An 18,789-nucleotide genomic window follows, 5' to 3' on the forward strand; every position below is an offset into this window, starting at 1 on the left:
ACTGCTCCCAGATTCCAATTATGCCAGTGACTCAAGCCCTTTTGGGTGATAGTGTGGGTCCTGATTTACCATCTTCACGATCAGTAGAGGAAGAGGAGCTCTGTTCCAAAAGCCCAGTTAGCTCTAGGACAAGATCTCGGACAGCGAGAGAGGGGCTTGACCCTCACCAGAAACAATTAAGTATACCACCTAAGTCTCTCCAAACTAAGGAGAAACCACAAGGCTCGGGAACAAAGGAACCTGCAATAGATGATTTTGAAGAGAAAGAACTCCCCCTAGTGACAGGGAGAGACGTTGAAGTCTTGGAACAAAGGGGAAATAGCTAGAGTGCCCCCTGGTGAGATTTGGAGACAGTTGCCGATTAGGAAGATACCAAACCCACCCAAAGGGACCCTCAGCTCCTTTTTATGGCCCACCGAATGCATCAACAGCTTTACAACCGAAGCCCCCTCTGAGGGGCCATTGGTCTACTGGGAGAAGAGGACGAGGCAGATACAGAGGGAGCAATGCATGTTTTAATTGCGGCCGTGCAGATCACTGGCAACAGGAATGCCCCTTTAAAAGACAGGCAGTAGAAGGAGATTATCCGACCCAATGGAGAGGGTACCCACCGAGGGGAGGACAGACGAGATACACTGACTTCTCCCAGGAAAACCCTTTCCCAACACAGGATTGACTAGCTAATTTAGCCATAAGGACTCTCCAATCGGACAGGGAACCTATTATCTCTCTGCAGATAGGAGATCAACATCACCCATTTGTAATCAACACTGGAGAAGCCATGTCTTCTGTGCAATCAGCACTTCGACTACAATTATCCGACCACACGCAGCAATTGTCGGGGTTCCAAGGACAGGTGTGAGAGTATCCTATTTCTGAACCTGTGACAGTCACTTACGAGAATAAGTCTGCAGATCATCAGTTTGTTGTGACTACTGGATTGGACTGTAACTTGCTGGCCCGAGATTAACTGTGTAGCTTCCAGCTACAGCTAGAGTGTGGAGATGAGGGAGTAACGGTTACATCATGGAGGGTGAGACAACACTGCTATATTTCTATCACCCCCCAGTGGTGGACATTAGACATTGAACAGTCACTGCATCACGTTACCCTGGCCTATGACAGAACTGGACGAACCAGGGAGTTGGAGGACAAATACCGGCACAATCTCACAATACCGGTTTAAGCATGTAGCCTGTGAAGAATGCTCCTCATTTAATGGTGAACACAGAAAATGTTGACAACATTTCTGTGATCCTGACCTTCAAAATTGCTTTCCCTTGTTTTATGTCAAACTTGATTCAAACTTCCATATCTCCCATTTTTCACTCAACTTCCATTTTCCTCATCTACTCCATTGCATGTACTCCTCGCTTCAGCTCTGAATAAGGTTCACACGGATTTGAAACATTAACTTTATGTCTGGCTCCACAGACATCCTCAAATTTTATGATCTTTAATCCAATCATTTTTAGCTACTCATGTAGATTCACAACATGTGCAGTATTTTCCTTTGAATGCACGACAGGATTGACCTCATGAAATCCAGTAGGAACATTTTGAATGTCTGTCAGCGATGTCTGTGAGCAAAGATTGAATGATTGAATGATTTACTCTGATGAAGAGTGACCCAGCCTCGAAACGTTAGCTTGGTTCTCTCTTCACAGATGCTGCCAGACCCACTGAGATTTTCCATCATTTCCTGTTTTTTTTCATATTTCACATCTGCAGTAATTTGCCTTTTTATTGGACGATATATGTTGCTGCATGTCAGCAAGAACGATTTGGGCGGTATAAAGGATGGGGCGTTTTCCATGAAGATGTGGCGTTGACAGATCTATTTACACCCTGAAACTTTGCGATTTGCATAATTTGTTACTTTACTAGATGAGCTTACTTGCGTTCACACTCTGCCACAACAGACAACAGATGACACGCTTTATTCCCTCTCTCAAAATACAATCTGTATCTCTGCAGCTTCCCACTGATATCTCAGCGAACTAAACGTAATGTTCAATGTATTGAAGTCCCAGTGCATGTCCCTGGGTAACAACAGTTGTCACATCACAGGTCATTGGTAAAATGCGAGTCTAAGTTGAAGAATTTGAGAAAGAAAGCCGAAGGGAGGCTGCCGGTCTGCTTGCGAGGGAAATGAGCTGGAGAGGCTGAATGACCAGTGAAGGAAATTCAAAAGATACAATATGAGACTTTGAAGTGAGCTATGAGAATATTTTTGTATTGGGCCTTGATAGCTCAGTCGGTAGAGCATCAGACTTTAAATCTGAGGATCCAGGGTTCAAGTCAATGTCTGGGTTTTGATTTTGGCTCAAGGCGTTTGCTTCCCAATGAACGGTAGGAAATAAAAATAAAGAATGCAGGATGCTTTATGGAAAGTGGAAGAACCGTGACAACGTCGTGTTTGCCAAATTGCAACAGCTGTCCAGAATTTTCAAGAATTTTTGCTAGATTTTCAGTTAATGTAAAAACTCTATCCTGGTCTTATCCAGCATTATACCACTATAGTTTTCTGGCCATGTTTAATAATTTGCAAATTCGCAAAATATTTCCTGTTTGTATACTTCTTTCCTGCAGAACTGCTTTTAAATTAATAACTTTCAGAAATAACTGCAATTTTTCAGTTTCAAAAGCCCAGTGCCGATGAATATTTTAATTTGCACTCTCAAAGTCAGCAGGAGAAATCAACAATACTGATGTTTAATCAAAACAATTGAAATCTGTTCTACACTTGCAAATCTGTCTTGCTGATTGGTGCCGTGGCTTAGATGGTTAAAGCCCCTGTCTTGTAAACAGGAGATCCTGAGTTCAAATCTCAGCAGTACCTTTATTCAAGTTTAAGCATGTAGCCTGTGAAGAATGCTCCTCATTTAATGGTGAGCACAGAAAATGTTGACAAAATTTCTGTGGTACTGACCTTCAAGATTGCTTTCCCTTGCTTTATGTCAAACTTGATTCAAACTTCCATATCTCCCATTTTTCACGCAACCCATTTTCCTCATCTACTCCATTGCATGTACTCCGCGCTTCAGCTCTGAATTAGGATCACACGGATTAGAAACATTAACTTTGTGTCTGGCTACACAGACATCCTCAAATTTTATGAGCTTTAATCCAATCATTTTTAGTTTCTCATGCAGATTCACAACATGAGCAGTATTTTCCTTTGAATGCACGACAGGATTGACCTCAGGAAATCCAGTAGGAACATTTTGAATGTCTGTCAGCGATGTCTGTGAGCAAAGATTGAATGATTGAATGATTTACTCTGATGAAGAGTGACCCAGCCTCGAAACGTTAGCTCGGTTCTCTCTTCTCAGATGTTGCCAGACCCACTGAGATTTTCCATCATATCCTGTTTTTTTTCATATTTCACATCTGCAGTAATTTGCCTTTTTATTGGACGATATATGTTGCTGCATGTCAGCAAGAACGATTTGGGCGGGATAAAGGATGGGGCGTTTTCCATGAAGATGTGGCGTTGACAGATCTATTTACACCCTGAAACTTTGCGATTTGCATAATTTGCTACTTTACTCGATGAGCTTACTTGCGTTCACACTCTGCCACAACAAACAACAGATGACACGCTTTATTCCCTCTCTCAAAATACAATCTGTATCTCTGCAGCTTCCCACTGATATCTCAGCGAACTAAACGTAATGTTCAATGTCTTGAAGTCCCAGTGCATGTCCCTGGGTAACAACAGTTGTCACATCACAGATCAAGAGTAAAATGTGAGTCCAAGTTGAAGAATTTGAGAAAGAAAGCTGAAGGGAGGCTGCCGGTCTGCTTGCGAGGGAAATGAGCTGGAGAGGCTGAATGACCAGTGAAGCAAATTCAAAAGATACAGTATGAGACTTTGACGTGAGCTATGAGAGCATTGTTGAAATGGGCTCTGGTAGCTCAGTCGGTAGAGCATCAGAATTTTAATCTGAGGGTCCAGGGTTCAAGTCCCTGTCAGGGCTTTGATTTTGGCTCAAGGTGTTTGCTTCCCAATGAACCTTTGGAAATAAAAATAGAGAACGCAGGATGCTTTATGGAAAGTGGAAGAACCGTGACAACGTCGTGTTTGCCAAATTGCAACAGCCGTCTAGAATTTTCAAGAATTTTTGCTAGATTTTCAGTGAATGTAAAAACCCTCTCCTGGTCTTGTCCTGCGTTATACCACTGTAGTTTTCTGGCCATGTTTAATCACTTCCCAATTCGCAAAATATTTCCTGTTTGTATGCTCCTTTCCTGCAGAACTGCTTTTAAATTAATAACTTTCTGAAATAACTGCAATTTTTACAGTTTCAAAAGCCCAGTGCCGATGAATATTTTAATTTGCACTCTGAAAGTCAGCAGGAGAAATCAACAGTACTGATGTTTAATCAAAACAATTGAAATCTGTTCTACACTTGCAAAGCTGTCTTGCAGATTGGTGCTGTGGCTTAGATGGTTAAAGCGCCAGTCTTGTAAACAGGAGATCCTGAGTTCAAATTTCAGCAGTACCTTTATACATTCAGGTCAAAGCATGTAGCCTGTGAAGAATGCTCCTTATTCAATGGTGAACACAGCAGATGGTGAAAACATTTCTGTGGTCCTGACCATCAAGATTGCTTTCCCTTGCTTTATGTCAAACTTACAGATCTCCCATTTTTCACTCAACTTCCATTTTCCTCATCTACTCCATTGCATGTAACCTCGCTTCAGCTCTGAATAAGGATCACACGGATTTGAAACATTACCTTTGTGTCTGGCTCCACAGACATCCTCAAATTTTATGATCTTTAATCCAATCATTTATAGTTTCTCATGCAGATTCACAAGATGTGCAATATTTACCTTTGAATGCACGACAGGATTGACCTCAGGAAATCCAGTAGGAACATTTTGAATGTTTGTCAGCGATGTCTGTGAGTAAAGATTGAATGATTAAATGATTTACTCTGATGAAGAGTGACCCAGCCTCAAAATGTTAGCTCGGTTCTCTCTTCACAGATGCTGCCAGACCCATTGAGATTTTCCATCATTTCCTGTTTTTTTTCTGATTTCACATCGGCAGTAATTTGCCTTTTTATTGGACGATATATGTTGCTGCATGTCAGCAAGAACGATTTGGGCGGGATAAAGGATGGGGCGTTTTCCATGAAGATGTGGCGTTGACAGATCTATTTACACCCTGAAACTTTGCAATTTGCATAATTTGCTACTTTACTCGATGAGCTTACTTGCGTTCACTCTCTGCCACAACAAACAACAGAGAACACGCTTTATTCCCTCTCTCAAAATACAATCTGTATCTCTGCAGCTTCCCACTGATAGCTCAGCGAACTAAACGTAATCTTCAATGTCTTGAAGTCCCAGTACATGTCCCTGGGTAACAACAGTTGTCACATCACAGGTCATTGGTAAAATGCGAGTCCACGTTGAAGAATTTGAGAAAGAAAGCCGAAGGGAGGCTGCCGGTCTGCTTGCGAGGGAAATGAGCTGGAGAGGCTGAATGACCAGTGAAGGAAATTCAAAAGATACAATATGAGACTTTGACGTGAGCTATGAGAGCATTGTTGAAATGGGCCCTGGTAGCTCAGTCGGTAGAGCATCAGACTTTTAATCTGAGGATCCAGGGTTCAAGTCAATGTCTGGGTTTTGATTTTGGCTCAAGGCGTTTGCTTCCCAATGAACGGTAGGAAATAAAAATAAAGAATGCAGGATGCTTTTTGGAAAGTGGAAGAACCGTGACAACGTCGTGTTTGCCAAATTGCAACAGCCGTCCAGAATTTTCAAGAATTTTTGCTAGATTTTCAGTGAATGTAAAAACTCTCTCCTGGTCTTATCCAGCATTATACCACTGTAGTTTTCTGGCCGTGTTTAATAATTTCCCAATTCGCAAAATATTTCCTGTTTGTATGCTCCTTTCCTGCAGAACTGCTTTTAAATGAATAACTTTAGGAAATAACTGCAATTTTTACAGTTTCAAAAGCCCAGTGCCGATGAATATTTTAGTTTGCACTCTCAAAGTCAGCAGGAGAAATCAACAATACTGATGTTTAATCAAAACAATTGAAACCTGTTCTACACTTGCAAAGCTGTCATGCAGTTTGGTGCTGTGGCTTAGATGGTTAAAGCCCTTGTCTTGTAAACAGGAGACCCTGATTTCAAATCTCTGCAGTATGGTTATACATTTGACGAATGTGATATAAAATAGTTACTTTAGAGATATTAGTTAATGTAATGTAGAAGATAGGCCACTTTAATTCTGGTTAGTTCACAGACAAAGGATTTCAGACCGCATGGAAAAGCAGGAAGAGGTGTGTCTACGAGAGTGATGCTGAGTAATAGGGGCCAGAGGAAGGGATTGGAAGTGAGCCAATCGGAATAGATCAAGCAGATCAGGACGGACATAGGATGACCTATGGGCATCGAGTATGTGAAACTTGATGCCATTTGAATGTATCAGTACAGAGCTCTTTGTTTGATAACCTCACTTGATTCCGGAGGTACAGAGAGCAAGAGGCATTCTGTACTGCTGTGAACTGAGAAAGCTTGCAAGCTGAATAAAATAACTAATGCTGTACCTGCAAATCCATCTCGACTTTTATTGAGGCCAGACTGACGGGTAAAGAAACTGAGGATTTAACACATTCAGGTCAAAGCATGTAGCCTGTGAAGAATGCTCCTCATTTAATGGTCAACACAGAAAATGTTGACAAAATTTCTGTGGTACTGACCTTCAAGATTGCTTTCCCTTGCTTTATGTCAAACTTGATTCAAACTTCCATATCTCTCATTTTTCACTCAACTTCCATTTTCCTCATCTACTCCATTGCATGTAACCTCGCTTCAGCTCTGAATAAGGATCGCACGGATTTGAAACATTAACTCTATGTCTGGCTCCACAGACATCCTCAAATTTTATGATCTTTAATCCAATCATTTTTAGCTACTCATGTAGATTCACAACATGTGCAGTATTTTCCTTTGAATGCACGACAGGATTGACCTCAGGAAATCCAGTAGGAACATTTTGAATGTTTGTCAGCAATGTCTGTGAGCAAAGATTGAATGATTAAATGATTTACTCTGATGAAGAGTGACACAGCCTCGAAACGTTAGCTCGGTTCTCTCTTCACAGATGCTGCCAGACCCACTGAGATTTTCCATCATTTCCTGTTTTTTTTCAGATTTCACATCTGCAGTAATTTGCCTTTTTATTGGACGATATATGTTGCTGCATGTCAGCAAGAACGATTTGGGCGGGATAAAGGATGATGCGTTTTCCATGAAGATGTGGCGGTGACAGATCTATTTACACCCTGAAACTTTGCGATTTGCATAATTTGTTACTTTACTAGATGAGCTTACTTGCGTTCACTCTCTGCCACAACAAACAACAGATGACACCCTTTATTCCCTCTCTTAAAATACAATCTGTATCTCTGCAGCTTCCCACTGATATCTCAGTGAACTAAACGTAATCTTCAATGTCTTGAAGTCCCAGTGCATGTCCGTGGGTAACAACAGTTGTCGCATCACAGGTCATTGGTAAAATGCGAGTCCAAGTTGAAGAATTTGAGAAAGAAAGCCGAAGGGAGGCTGCCGGTCTGCTTGCGAGGGAAATGAGCTGGAGAGGCTGAATTACCAGTGAAGGAAATTCAAAAGATACAATATGAGACTTTGACGTGAGCTATGAGAGCATTGCTGAAATGGGCCCTCATAGCTCAGTCGGAAGAACATCAGACTTTTAATCTGAGGGTCCAGGGTTCAAGTCCCTGTCAGATTTTGATTTTGGCTCAAGGCGTTTACTTCCCAATGAATGGTAGGAAATAAAAATAAAGAATGCAGGATGCTTTATGGAAAGTGGAAGAACCGTGACAACGTCGTGTTTGCCAAATTGCAACAGCCGTCCAGAATTTTCAAGAATTTTTGCTAGATTTTCAGTGAATGTAAAAACTCTTTCCTGGTCTTTTCCTGTATTATACCACTGTAGTCTTCTGGCGATGTTCAATCACTTCCCAATTCGCAAAATATTTCCTGTTTGTATACTTCTTTCCTGCAGAACTGCTTTTAAATGAATAACTTTCAGAAATAACTGCAATTTTTACAGTTTCTAAAGCCCAGTGCCGATGAATATTTTAGTTTGCAGTCTCAAAGTCAGCAGGAGAAATCAACAATACTGATGTTTAATCAAAACAATTGAAATCTGTTCTACACTTGCAAAGCTGTCTGGCAGATTGGTGCTGTGGCTTAGATGCTTAAAGCGCTTGTCTTGTAAACAGGAGATCCTGAGTTCGAATCTCAGTAGTGTGTTTATACATTCAGGTCAAAGCATGTCGCCTGTGAGCAATGTTTAATGGTGAACACAGAAAATGTTAACAGCATTTCTGTAGTACTGACCTTCTAGCTTGTTTTATGTCAAACTTGATTCAAACTTCCATAATTTTTGACGCAACTTCCATTTTCCTCATCTACACCATTGCATGTAACCTCGCTTCAGCTCTGAACAAGGATCACACAGATTTGAAACATTAACTTTGTGTCTGGCTCCACAGACATCCTCAAATTTTATGAGCTTTAATCCAATCATTTTTAGTTTCTCATGCAGATTCACAACATGTGCAGTATTCCCTTTGAATGCACGACAGGATTGCCCTCAGGAAATCCATTAGGAACATTTTGATTGTCTGTCAGCGATGTCTGTGAGCAAAGATTGAATGATTAAATGATTTACTATGATGAAGAATGACCCTGCCTCGAAACCTGAGCTCGGTTCTCTCTTCACAGATGCTGCCAGACTCACTGAGATTTTCCATCATTTCCTGTTTTTTTCCAGATTTCACATCTGCAGTAATTTGCCTTTTTATTCGACGATATAAACAAAGAACAAAGAACAAAGAAATATACAGCACAGGAACAGGCCCTTCGGCCCTCCAAGCCCGTGCCGACCATACTGCCCGACTAAACTACAATCTTCTACACTTCCTGGGTCCGTATCCTTCTATTCCCATCCTATTCATATATTTGTCAAGATGCCCCTTAAATGTCCCTATCGTCCCTACTTCCACTACCTCCTCCGGTAGCGAGTTCCAGGTACCCACTACCCTCTGCGTAAAAAACTTGCCTCGTACATCTACTCTAAACCTTGCCCCTCTCACCTTAAACCTATGCCCCCTAGTAATTGACCCCTCTACCCTGGGGAAATGCCTCTGACTGTCCACTCTGTCTATGCCCCTCATAATTTTGTATACCTCTATCAGGTCGCCCCTCAACCTCCTTCGTTCCAGTGAGAACAAACCGAGTTTATTCAATCGCTCCTCATAGCTTATGCCCTCCAGACCAGGCAACATTCTGGTAAATCTCTTCTGCACCCTCTCTAAAGCCTCCACATCCTTCTGGTAGTGTGGCGACCAGAATTGAACACTATACTCCAAGTGTGGCCTAACTAAGGTTCTATACAGCTGCAACATGACTTGCCAATTCTTATACTCAATGCCCCGGCCAATGAAGGCAAGCATGCCGTATGCCTTCTTGACTACCTTCTCCACCTGTGCTGCCCCTTTCAATGACCTGTGGACCTGTACTCCTAGATCTCTTTGACTTTCAATACTCTTGAGGGTTCTACCATTCACTGTATATTCCCTACCTGCATTAGACCTTCCAAAATGCATTACCTCACATTTGTCCGGATTAAACTCCATCTGCCATCTCTCCCTGGGTAACAACAGTTGTCACATCACAGGTCATTGGTAAAATGCGAGTCCAAGTTGAAGAATTTGAGAATGAAAGCCGAAGTGAGGCTGCCGGTCTGCTTGCGAGGGAAATGAGCTGGAGAGGCTGAATGACCAGTGAAGGAAATTCAAAAGTTACAATATGAGACTTTGAACTGAACTGTGAGAACATTTTTGTAATGGGCCCTGGTAGCTCAGTCGGTAGAGCATCAGACTTTTAATCTGAGGGTCCAGGGTTCAAGTCCCTGTCAGGGTTTTGATTTTGGCTCAAGGCCTTTGCTTCCCAATGAACGGAAATAAAAATAAAGAATGCAGGATGCTTCAAGGAAAGTGGAAGAACCGTGACAATGTCGTGTTTGCCAAATTGCAACAGCCTTCCAGAATTTTCAAGAATTTTTGCTAGATTTTCAGTGAATGTAAAAACTCTTTCCTGGTCTTATCCAGCATTATACCACTGTAGTTTTCTGGCCATGTTTAATCACTTCCCAATTCGCAAAATATTTCCTGTTTGTATACTTCTTTCCTGCAGAACTGCTTTTAAATTAATAACTTTCAGAAATAACTGCAATTTTTACAGTTTCAAAAGGCCAGTGCTGATGAATATTTTAGTTTGCACTCTCAAAGTCAGCAGGAGAAATCAACAATACTGATGTTTAATCAAAACAATTGAAATCTGTTCTACACTTGCAACTGTTCTTTACAGATTGGTGCTGTGGCTTAGATGGTTAAAGTGCCTGTCTTGTAAACAGGTAGATCCTGAGTTCAAATCTCAGCAGTGCCTTTATACATTCAGGTTTAAGCATGTAGCCTGTGAAGAATGCTCCTCATTTAATGGTGGACACAGGGAATGGTGACAACGTTTCTGTGGTACTGACCTTCAACATTGCTTTCCCTTGATTTAGGTCAAACTTGATTCAAACATCCATATCTCCCACTTTTCACGCAACTTCCATTTTCCTCATCTACTCCATTGCATGTAACCTCGCTTAAGCTCTGAATAAGGATCACACGGATTTGAAACATTAACTTTGTGTCTGGCTCCACAGACATCCTCAAATTTTATGAGCTTTAATCCAATCATTTTTAGTTTCTCATGCACATTCACAACATGTGCAGTATTTTCCTTTGAATGCACGACAGGACTGACCTCAGGAAATCCAGTAGGAACATTCTGAATGTCTGTCAGCGATGTCTGTGGGCAAAGATTGAATGATTAAATGATTTACTCTGATGAAGAGTGACCCAGCCTCGAAGCGTTAGCTCGGTTCTCTCTTCACAGATGCTGCCAGACTCACTGAGATTTTCCATCATTTCCTGTTTTTTTCCAGATTTCACATCTGCAGTAATTTGCCTTTTTATTGGACGATATATGTTGCTGCATGTCAGCAAGAACGATTTGGGCGGGATAAAGGATGGGGCGTTTTCCATGAAGATGTGGCGTTGACAGATCTATTTACACCCTGAAATTTTGCGATTTGCATAATTTGTTACTTTACTAGATGAGCTTACTTGCGTTCACACTCTGCCACAACAGACAACAGATGACACGCTTTATTCCCTCTCTCAAAATACAATCTGTATCTCTGCAGCTTCCCACTGATATCTCAGCGAACTCGTGTAATCTTCAATGTCTTGAAGTCCCAGTGCATGTCCCTGGGTAACAACAGTTGTCACATCACAGGTCATTGGTAAAATGCGAGTCCAAGTTGAAGAATTTGAGAAAGAAAGCCGAAGGGAGGCTGCCGGTCTGCTTGCGAGGGAAATGAGCTGGAGAGGCTGAATCACCAGTGAAGGAAATTCAAAAGATACAATATGAGACTTTGAACTGAACTATGAGAACTTTTTTGTAATGGGCCCTAGTAGCTCAGTCGGTAGAGCATCAGACTTTTAATCTGAGGGCCCAGGGTTCAAGTCCCTGTCAGGGTTTTGATTTTGGCTCAAGGCCTTTGCTTCCCAATGAACGGAAATAAAAATAAAGAATGCAGGATGCTTTATGGAAAGTGGAAGAACCGTGACAACGTCGTGTTTGCCAAATTGCAACAGCCGTCCAGAATTTTCAAGAATTTTTGCTAGATTTTCAGTGAATGGAATAACTCTCTCCTGGTCTTGTCCTGCATTATACCACTGTAGTTTTCTGGCCATGTTTAATCACTTCCCAATTCGCAAAATATTTCCTGTTTGTATACTTCTTTCCTGCAGAACTGCTTTTAAATTAATAACTTTCAGAATAACTGCAGTTTTTACAGTTTCAAAAGCCCAGTGCCGATGAATATTTTAATTTGCACTCTCAAAGTCGGCAGGAGAAATCAACAATACTGATGTTTAATCAAAACAATTGAAATCTGTTCTACACTTGCAAAGCTGTCTTGCAGATTGGTGCTGTGGCTTAGATGGTTAAAGCACCTGTCTTGTAAACAGGAGATCCTGAGTTCAAATCTCAGCAGTACCTTTATAAATTCAGGTCAAAGCATGTAGCCTGTGAAGAATGCTCCTCATTTAATGGTGGACACAGGGAATGGTGACAACGTTTCTGTGGTACTGACCTTCAACATTGCTTTCCCTTGATTTATGTCAAACTTCCATATCTCCCACTTTTCACGCAACTTCCATTTTCCTCATCTACTCCATTGCATGTAACCTCGCTTAAGCTCTGAATAAGGATCACACGGATTTGAAACATTAACTTTGTGTCTGGCTCCACAGACATCCTCAAATTTTATGAGCTTTAATCCAATCATTTTTAGTTTCTCATGCACATTCACAACATGTGCAGTATTTTCCTTTGAATGCACGACAGGATTGACCTCAGGAAATCCAGTAGGAACATTCTGAATGTCTGTCAGCGATGTCTGTGGGCAAAGATTGAATGATTAAATGATTTACTCTGATGAAGAGTGACCCAGCCTCGAAGCGTTAGCTCGGTTCTCTCTTCACAGATGCTGCCAGACCCACTGAGATTTTCCATCATTTCCTGTTTTTTTTCAGATTTCACATCTGCAGTAATTTGCCTTTTTATTGGACGATATATGTTGCTGCATGTCAGCAAGAACGATTTGGGCGGGATAAAGGATGGGGCGTTTTCCATGAAGATGTGGCGTTGACAGATCTATTTACACCCTGAAACTTTGCGATTTGCATAATTTGTTACTTTACTAGATGAGCTTACTTGCGTTCACACTCTGCCACAACAGACAACAGATGACACGCTTTATTCCCTCTCTCAAAATACAATCTGTATCTCTGCAGCTTCCCACTGATATCTCAGCGAACTAATGTAATCTTCAATGTCTTGAAGTCCCAGTGCATGTCCCTGGGTAACAACAGTTGTCACATCACAGGTCATTGGTAAAATGCGAGTCCAAGTTGAAGAATTTGAGAAAGAAAGCCCAAGGGAGGCTGCCGGTCTGCTTGCGAGGGAAATGAGCTGGAGAGGCTGAATGACCAGTGAAGGAAATTCAAAAGATACAATATGAGACTTTGAACTGAACTATGAGAACATTTTTGTAATGGGCCCTGGTAGCTCAGTCGGTAGAGCATCAGACTTTTAATCTGAGGGTCCAGGGTTCAAGTCCCTGTCAGGGTTTTGATTTTGGCTCAAGGCGTTTGCTTCCCAATGAACGGAAATAAAAATAAAGAATGCAGGATGCTTCAAGGAAAGTGGAAGAACCGTGACAACGTCGTGTTTGCCAAATTGCAACAGCCGTCCAGAATTTTCAAGAATTTTTGCGAGATTTTCAGTGAATGTAAAAACTCTCTCCTGGTCTTATCCAGCATTATACCACTGTAGTTTTCTGGCCATGTTTAATCACTTCCCAATTCGCAAAATATTTCCTGTTTGTATACTTCTTTCCTGCAGAACTGCTTTTAAATTAATAACTTTCAGAAATAACTGCAATTTTTACAGTTTCAAAAGGCCAGTGCTGATGAATATTTTAGTTTGCACTCTCAAAGTCAGCAGGAGAAATCAACAATACTGATGTTTAATCAAAACAATTGAAATCTGTTCTACACTTGCAACGTTTCTTTGCAGATTGGTGCTGTGATGTTTGAAGCACCTGTCTTGTAAACAGGAGATCCTGAGTTCAAATCTCAGCAGTACCTTTATACATTCAGGTCAAAGCATGTAGCCTGTGAAGAATGCTCCTCTTTGAATGGTGAACACAGAAAATGTTGACATCATTTCTGTGGTGCTGACCTTCAAAATTGTTTTCGCTTGTTTTATGTCAAACTTGATTCAAACTTCCATATCTCCCATTTTTCACGCAACCTCCATTTTCCTCATCTACTCCATTGCATGTAACCTCGATTCAGCTCTGAATAAGGATCACACGGATTTGAAACATTAACTTTGTGTCTGGTTCCACAGACGTCCTCAAATTTGATGAGCTTTAATCCAATCATTTTTAATTTCTCATGCAGATTCACAGATTTACTCTGAGCAGCAAGAGCGATTTGGGCGGGATAAAGGATGGGGCGTTTTCCATGAAGATGTGGCGTTGACAGATCTATTTACACCCTGAAACTTTGCGATTTGCATAATTTGCTACTTTACTCGATGAGCTTACTTGCGTTCACACTCTGCCACAACAAACAACAGGTGACACGCTTTATTCCCTCTCTCAAAATCCAATCTGTATCTCTGCAGCTTCCCACTGATATCTCAGTGAACAAAATGTAATCTTCAATGTATTGAAGTCCCAGTGCATGTCCCTGGGTAACAACAGTTGTCACATCACAGGTCATTGGTAAAATGCGAGTCCAAGTTGAAGAATTTGAGAAAGAAAGCCGAAGGGTGGCTGCCGGTCTGCTTGCGAGGGAAATGAGCTGGAGAGGCTGAATGACCAGTGAAGGAAATTCAAAAGATACAATATGAGACTTTGAAGTGAGCTGTGAGAACATTTCTGATATGTGCCCTGATAGCTCAGTCGGTAGAGCATCAGACTTTTAATCTGAGAGTCCAGGGTTCAAGTCCTTGTTAGGGTTTTGATTTTGGCTCAAGACCTTTGCTTCCCAATGAACGGTTGGAAATAAAAATAGAGAATGCAGGATGCTTTATGGAAAGTGGAAGAACCGTGACAACGTCGTGTTTGCCAAATTGCAACAGCCGTCCAGAATTTTCAAGAATTTTTGCTAGATTTTCAGTGAATGGAATAACTCTCTCCTGGTCTTGTCCTGCATTATACCACAGTAGTTTTCTGGCCATGTTTAATCACTTCCCAATTCGCAAAATATTTCCTGTTTGTATACTTCTTTCCTGCAGAACTGCTTTTAAATTAATAACTTTCAGAATAACTGCAGTTTTTACAGTTTCAAAAGCCCAGTGCCGATGAATATTTTAATTTGCACTCTCAAAGTCGGCAGGAGAAATCAACAATACTGATGTTTAATCAAAACAATTGAAATCTGTTCTACACTTGCAAAGCTGTCTTGCAGATTGGTGCTGTGGCTTAGATGGTTAAAGCACCTGTCTTGTAAACAGGAAATCCTGAGTTCAAATCTCAGCAGTGCCTTTATACGTTCAGGTCAAAGCATGTAGCCTGTGAAGAATGCTCCTCATTTAATGGTGGACACAGGGAATGGTGACAGTGTTTCTGTGGTACTGACCTTCAACATTGCTTTCCCTTGATTTATGTCAAACTTCCATATCTCACACTTTTCACGCAACTTCCATTTTCCTCATCTACTCCATTGCATGTAACCTCGTTAAGCTCTGAATAAGGATCACACGGATTTGAAACATTAACTTTGTGTCTGGCTCCACAGACATCCTCAAATTTTATGAGCTTTAATCCAATCATTTTTAGTTTCTCATGAACATTCACAACATGTGCAGTATTTTCCTTTGAATGCACGACAGGATTGACCTCAGGAAATCCAGTAGGAACATTCTGAATGTCTGTCAGCGATGTCTGTGGGCAAAGATTGAATGATTGAATGATTTAGTCTGATGAAGAGTGACCCAGCCTCGAAGCGTTAGCTCGGTTCTCTCTTCACAGATGCTGCCAGACCCATTGAGATTTTCCATCGTTTCCTGTTTTTTTTCAGATTTCACATCTGCAGTAATTTGCCTTTTTATTGGACGATATATGTTGCTGCATGTCAGCAAGAACGATTTGGGCGGGATAAAGGATGGGGCGTTTTCCATGAAGATGTGGCGTTGACAGATCTATTTACACCCTGAAACTTTGCGATTTGCATAATTTGTTACTTTACTAGATGAGCTTACTTGCGTTCACACTCTGCCACAACAGACAACAGATGACACGCTTTATTCCCTCTCTCAAAATACAATCTGTATCTCTGCAGCTTCCCACTGATATCTCAGCGAACTAATGTAATCTTCAATGTCTTGAAGTCCCAGTGCATGTCCCTGGGTAACAACAGTTGTCACATCACAGGTCATTGGTAAAATGCGAGTCCAAGTTGAAGAATTTGAGAAAGAAAGCCGAAGGGAGGCTGCCGGTCTGCTTGCGAGGGAAATGAGCTGGAGAGGCTGAATCACCAGTGAAGGAAATTCAAAAGATACAATATGAGACTTTGAACTGAACTATGAGGACATTTTTGTAATGGGCCCTGGTAGCTCAGTCGGTAGAGCATCAGACTTTTAATCTGCGGGTCCAGGGTTCAAGTCCCTGTCAGGGTTTTGATTTTGGCTCAAGGCGTTTGCTTCCCAATGAAAGGAAATAAAAATAAAGAATGCAGGATGCTTCAAGGAAAGTGGAAGAACCGTGACAACGTCGTGTTTGCCAAATTGCAACAGCCGTCCAGAATTTTCAAGAATTTTTGCTAGATTTTCAGTGAATGTAAAAACTCTCTCCTGGTCTTATCCAGCATTATACCACTATAGTTTTCTGGCCATGTTTACTCACTTCCCAATTCGCAAAATATTTCCTGTTTGTATACTTCTTTCCTGCAGAACTGCTTTTAAATTAATAACTTTCAGAAATAACTGCAATTTTTACAGTTTCAAAAGGCCAGTGCTGATGAATATTTTAGTTTGCACACTCAAAGTCAGCAGGAGAAATCAACAATACTGATGTTTAATCAAAACAATTGAAATCTGTTCTACACTTGCAACGTTTCTTTGCAGATTGGTGCTCGATGGTTAAAGCACCTGTCTTGTAAACAGGAGATCCTGAGTTTAAATCTCAGCAGTACCTTTATACATTCAGGTCAAAGCATGTAGCCTGTGAAGAATGCTCCTCATTGAATGGTGAACACAGAAAATGTTGACATCATTTCTGTGGTGCTGACCTTCAAAATTGTTTTCGCTTGTTTTATGTCAAACTTGATTCAAACTTCCATATCTCCCATTTTTCACGCAACCTCCATTTTCCTTATCTACTCCATTGCATGTAACCTCGATTCAGCTCTGAATAAGGATCACACGGATTTGAAACATTAACTTTGTGTCTGGTTCCACAGACGTCCTCAAATTTGATGAGCTTTAATCCAATCATTTTTAGTTTCTCATGCAGATTCACAGATTTACTCTGATGAAGAGTGACCCAGCCTCGAAACGTTAGCTCGGTTCTCTCTTCACAGATGCTGCCAGACCCACTGAGATTTTCCATCATTTCCTGTTTTTTTTTCAGATTTCACATCTGCAGTAATTTGCCTTTTTATTGGACGATATATGTTGCTGCATGTCAGCAAGAACGATTTGGGCGGGATAAAGGATGGGGCGTTTTCCATGAAGATGTGGCGTTGACAGATCTATTTACACCCTGAAACTTTGCGATTTGCATAATTTGTTACTTTACTAGATGAGCTTACTTGCGTTCACACTCTGCCACAACAGACAACAGATGACACGGTTTATTCCCTCTCTCAAAATACAATCTGTATCTCTGCAGCTTCCCACTGATATCTCAGCGAACTAGTGTAATCTTCAATGTCTTGAAGTCCCAGTGCATGTCCCTGGGTAACAACAGTTGTCACATCACAGGTCATTGGTAAAATGCGAGTCCAAGTTGAAGAATTTGAGAAAGAAAGCCGAAGGGAGGCTGCCGGTCTACTTGCGAGGGAAATGAGCTGGAGAGGCTGAATCACCAGTGAAGGAAATTCAAAAGATACAATATGAGACTTTGAACTGAACTATGAGAACATTTTTGTAGTGGGCCCTGGTAGCTCAGTCGGTAGAGCAGCAGACTTTTAATCTGAGGGTCCAGGGTTCAAGTCCCTGTCAGGGTTTTGATTTTGGTTCAAGGCGTTTGCTTCCCAATGAACGGAAATAAAAATAAAGAATGCAGGATGCTTCAAGGAAAGTGGAAGAACCGTGACAACGTTGTGTTTGCCAAATTACAACAAAGTTCCAGAATTATCAAGAATTTTTGCTAGATTTTCAGTGAATGTAAAAACTCTCTCCTGGTCTTATCCAGCATTATACCACTATAGTTTTCTGGCCATGTTTAACAATTTGCAAATTCGCAAAATATTTCCTGTTTGTATACTTCTTTCCTGCAGAACTGCTTTTAAATTAATAACTTTCAGAAATAACTGCAATTTTTCAGTTTCAAAAGCCCAGTGCCGATGAATATTTTAATTTGCACTCTCAAAGTCAGCAGGAGAAATCAACAATACTGATGTTTAATCAAAACAATTGAAATCTGTTCTACACTTGCAAAGTTGTCTTGCAGATTGGTGCCGTGGCTTAGATGGTTAAAGTGACTGTCTTATAAACAGGAGATCCTGAGTTCAAATCTCAGCAGTACCTTTATTCAAGTTTAAGCATGTAGCCTGTGAAGAATGCTTCTCATTTAATGGCGAACACAGAAAATGTTGACAAAATTTCTGTGGTACTGACCTTCAAGATTGCTTTCCCTTGCTTTATGTCAAACTTGATTCAAACTTCCATATCTCCCATTTTTCACGCAACTTCCATTTTCCTCATCTACTCCATTGCATGTACTCCGCGCTTCAGCTCTGAATTAGGATCACACGGATTAGAAACATTAACTCTGTGTCTGGCTCCACAGACATCCTCTAATTTTATGAGCTTTAATCCAATCATATTTAGTTTCTCATGCACATTCACAACATGTGCAGTATTTTCCTTTGAATG

The 18,789-nt window shown here is 41.0% G+C and overlaps 13 non-coding genes across 13 annotated transcripts; all 13 read left to right on the forward strand.

Moving 5' to 3' along the window:
• The first annotated feature begins 2,768 nt into the window (after window positions 1-2,768).
• Window positions 2,769-2,842, forward strand: trnat-ugu (transfer RNA threonine (anticodon UGU)). Its single transcript has one exon. It is a non-coding gene; the product is annotated as a tRNA-Thr (tRNA).
• A 1,068-nt stretch (window positions 2,843-3,910) lies between these two features.
• Window positions 3,911-3,983, forward strand: trnak-uuu (transfer RNA lysine (anticodon UUU)). Its single transcript has one exon. It is a non-coding gene; the product is annotated as a tRNA-Lys (tRNA).
• A 454-nt stretch (window positions 3,984-4,437) lies between these two features.
• On the forward strand, window positions 4,438-4,511 carry trnat-ugu (transfer RNA threonine (anticodon UGU)). The gene has a single exon. It is a non-coding gene; the product is annotated as a tRNA-Thr (tRNA).
• Window positions 4,512-9,908: 5,397 nt separating this feature from the next.
• trnak-uuu (transfer RNA lysine (anticodon UUU)) lies at window positions 9,909-9,981 on the forward strand. Its single transcript has one exon. It is a non-coding gene; the product is annotated as a tRNA-Lys (tRNA).
• Window positions 9,982-10,431: 450 nt separating this feature from the next.
• trnat-ugu (transfer RNA threonine (anticodon UGU)) lies at window positions 10,432-10,506 on the forward strand. The gene has a single exon. It is a non-coding gene; the product is annotated as a tRNA-Thr (tRNA).
• A 1,072-nt stretch (window positions 10,507-11,578) lies between these two features.
• On the forward strand, window positions 11,579-11,651 carry trnak-uuu (transfer RNA lysine (anticodon UUU)). The gene has a single exon. It is a non-coding gene; the product is annotated as a tRNA-Lys (tRNA).
• A 449-nt stretch (window positions 11,652-12,100) lies between these two features.
• Window positions 12,101-12,174, forward strand: trnat-ugu (transfer RNA threonine (anticodon UGU)). Its single transcript has one exon. It is a non-coding gene; the product is annotated as a tRNA-Thr (tRNA).
• Window positions 12,175-13,235: 1,061 nt separating this feature from the next.
• trnak-uuu (transfer RNA lysine (anticodon UUU)) lies at window positions 13,236-13,308 on the forward strand. Its single transcript has one exon. It is a non-coding gene; the product is annotated as a tRNA-Lys (tRNA).
• Window positions 13,309-14,635: 1,327 nt separating this feature from the next.
• Window positions 14,636-14,708, forward strand: trnak-uuu (transfer RNA lysine (anticodon UUU)). Its single transcript has one exon. It is a non-coding gene; the product is annotated as a tRNA-Lys (tRNA).
• A 453-nt stretch (window positions 14,709-15,161) lies between these two features.
• trnat-ugu (transfer RNA threonine (anticodon UGU)) lies at window positions 15,162-15,235 on the forward strand. The gene has a single exon. It is a non-coding gene; the product is annotated as a tRNA-Thr (tRNA).
• Window positions 15,236-16,295: 1,060 nt separating this feature from the next.
• Window positions 16,296-16,368, forward strand: trnak-uuu (transfer RNA lysine (anticodon UUU)). The gene has a single exon. It is a non-coding gene; the product is annotated as a tRNA-Lys (tRNA).
• A 1,477-nt stretch (window positions 16,369-17,845) lies between these two features.
• Window positions 17,846-17,918, forward strand: trnak-uuu (transfer RNA lysine (anticodon UUU)). The gene has a single exon. It is a non-coding gene; the product is annotated as a tRNA-Lys (tRNA).
• Window positions 17,919-18,367: 449 nt separating this feature from the next.
• trnai-uau (transfer RNA isoleucine (anticodon UAU)) lies at window positions 18,368-18,441 on the forward strand. The gene has a single exon. It is a non-coding gene; the product is annotated as a tRNA-Ile (tRNA).
• Window positions 18,442-18,789: the final 348 nt, after the last annotated feature.

The sequence above is a fragment of the Scyliorhinus torazame genome, chromosome 4 (genome assembly GCF_047496885.1).
Source record: "Scyliorhinus torazame isolate Kashiwa2021f chromosome 4, sScyTor2.1, whole genome shotgun sequence".
Classification (NCBI taxonomy): domain Eukaryota; kingdom Metazoa; phylum Chordata; class Chondrichthyes; order Carcharhiniformes; family Scyliorhinidae; genus Scyliorhinus; species Scyliorhinus torazame.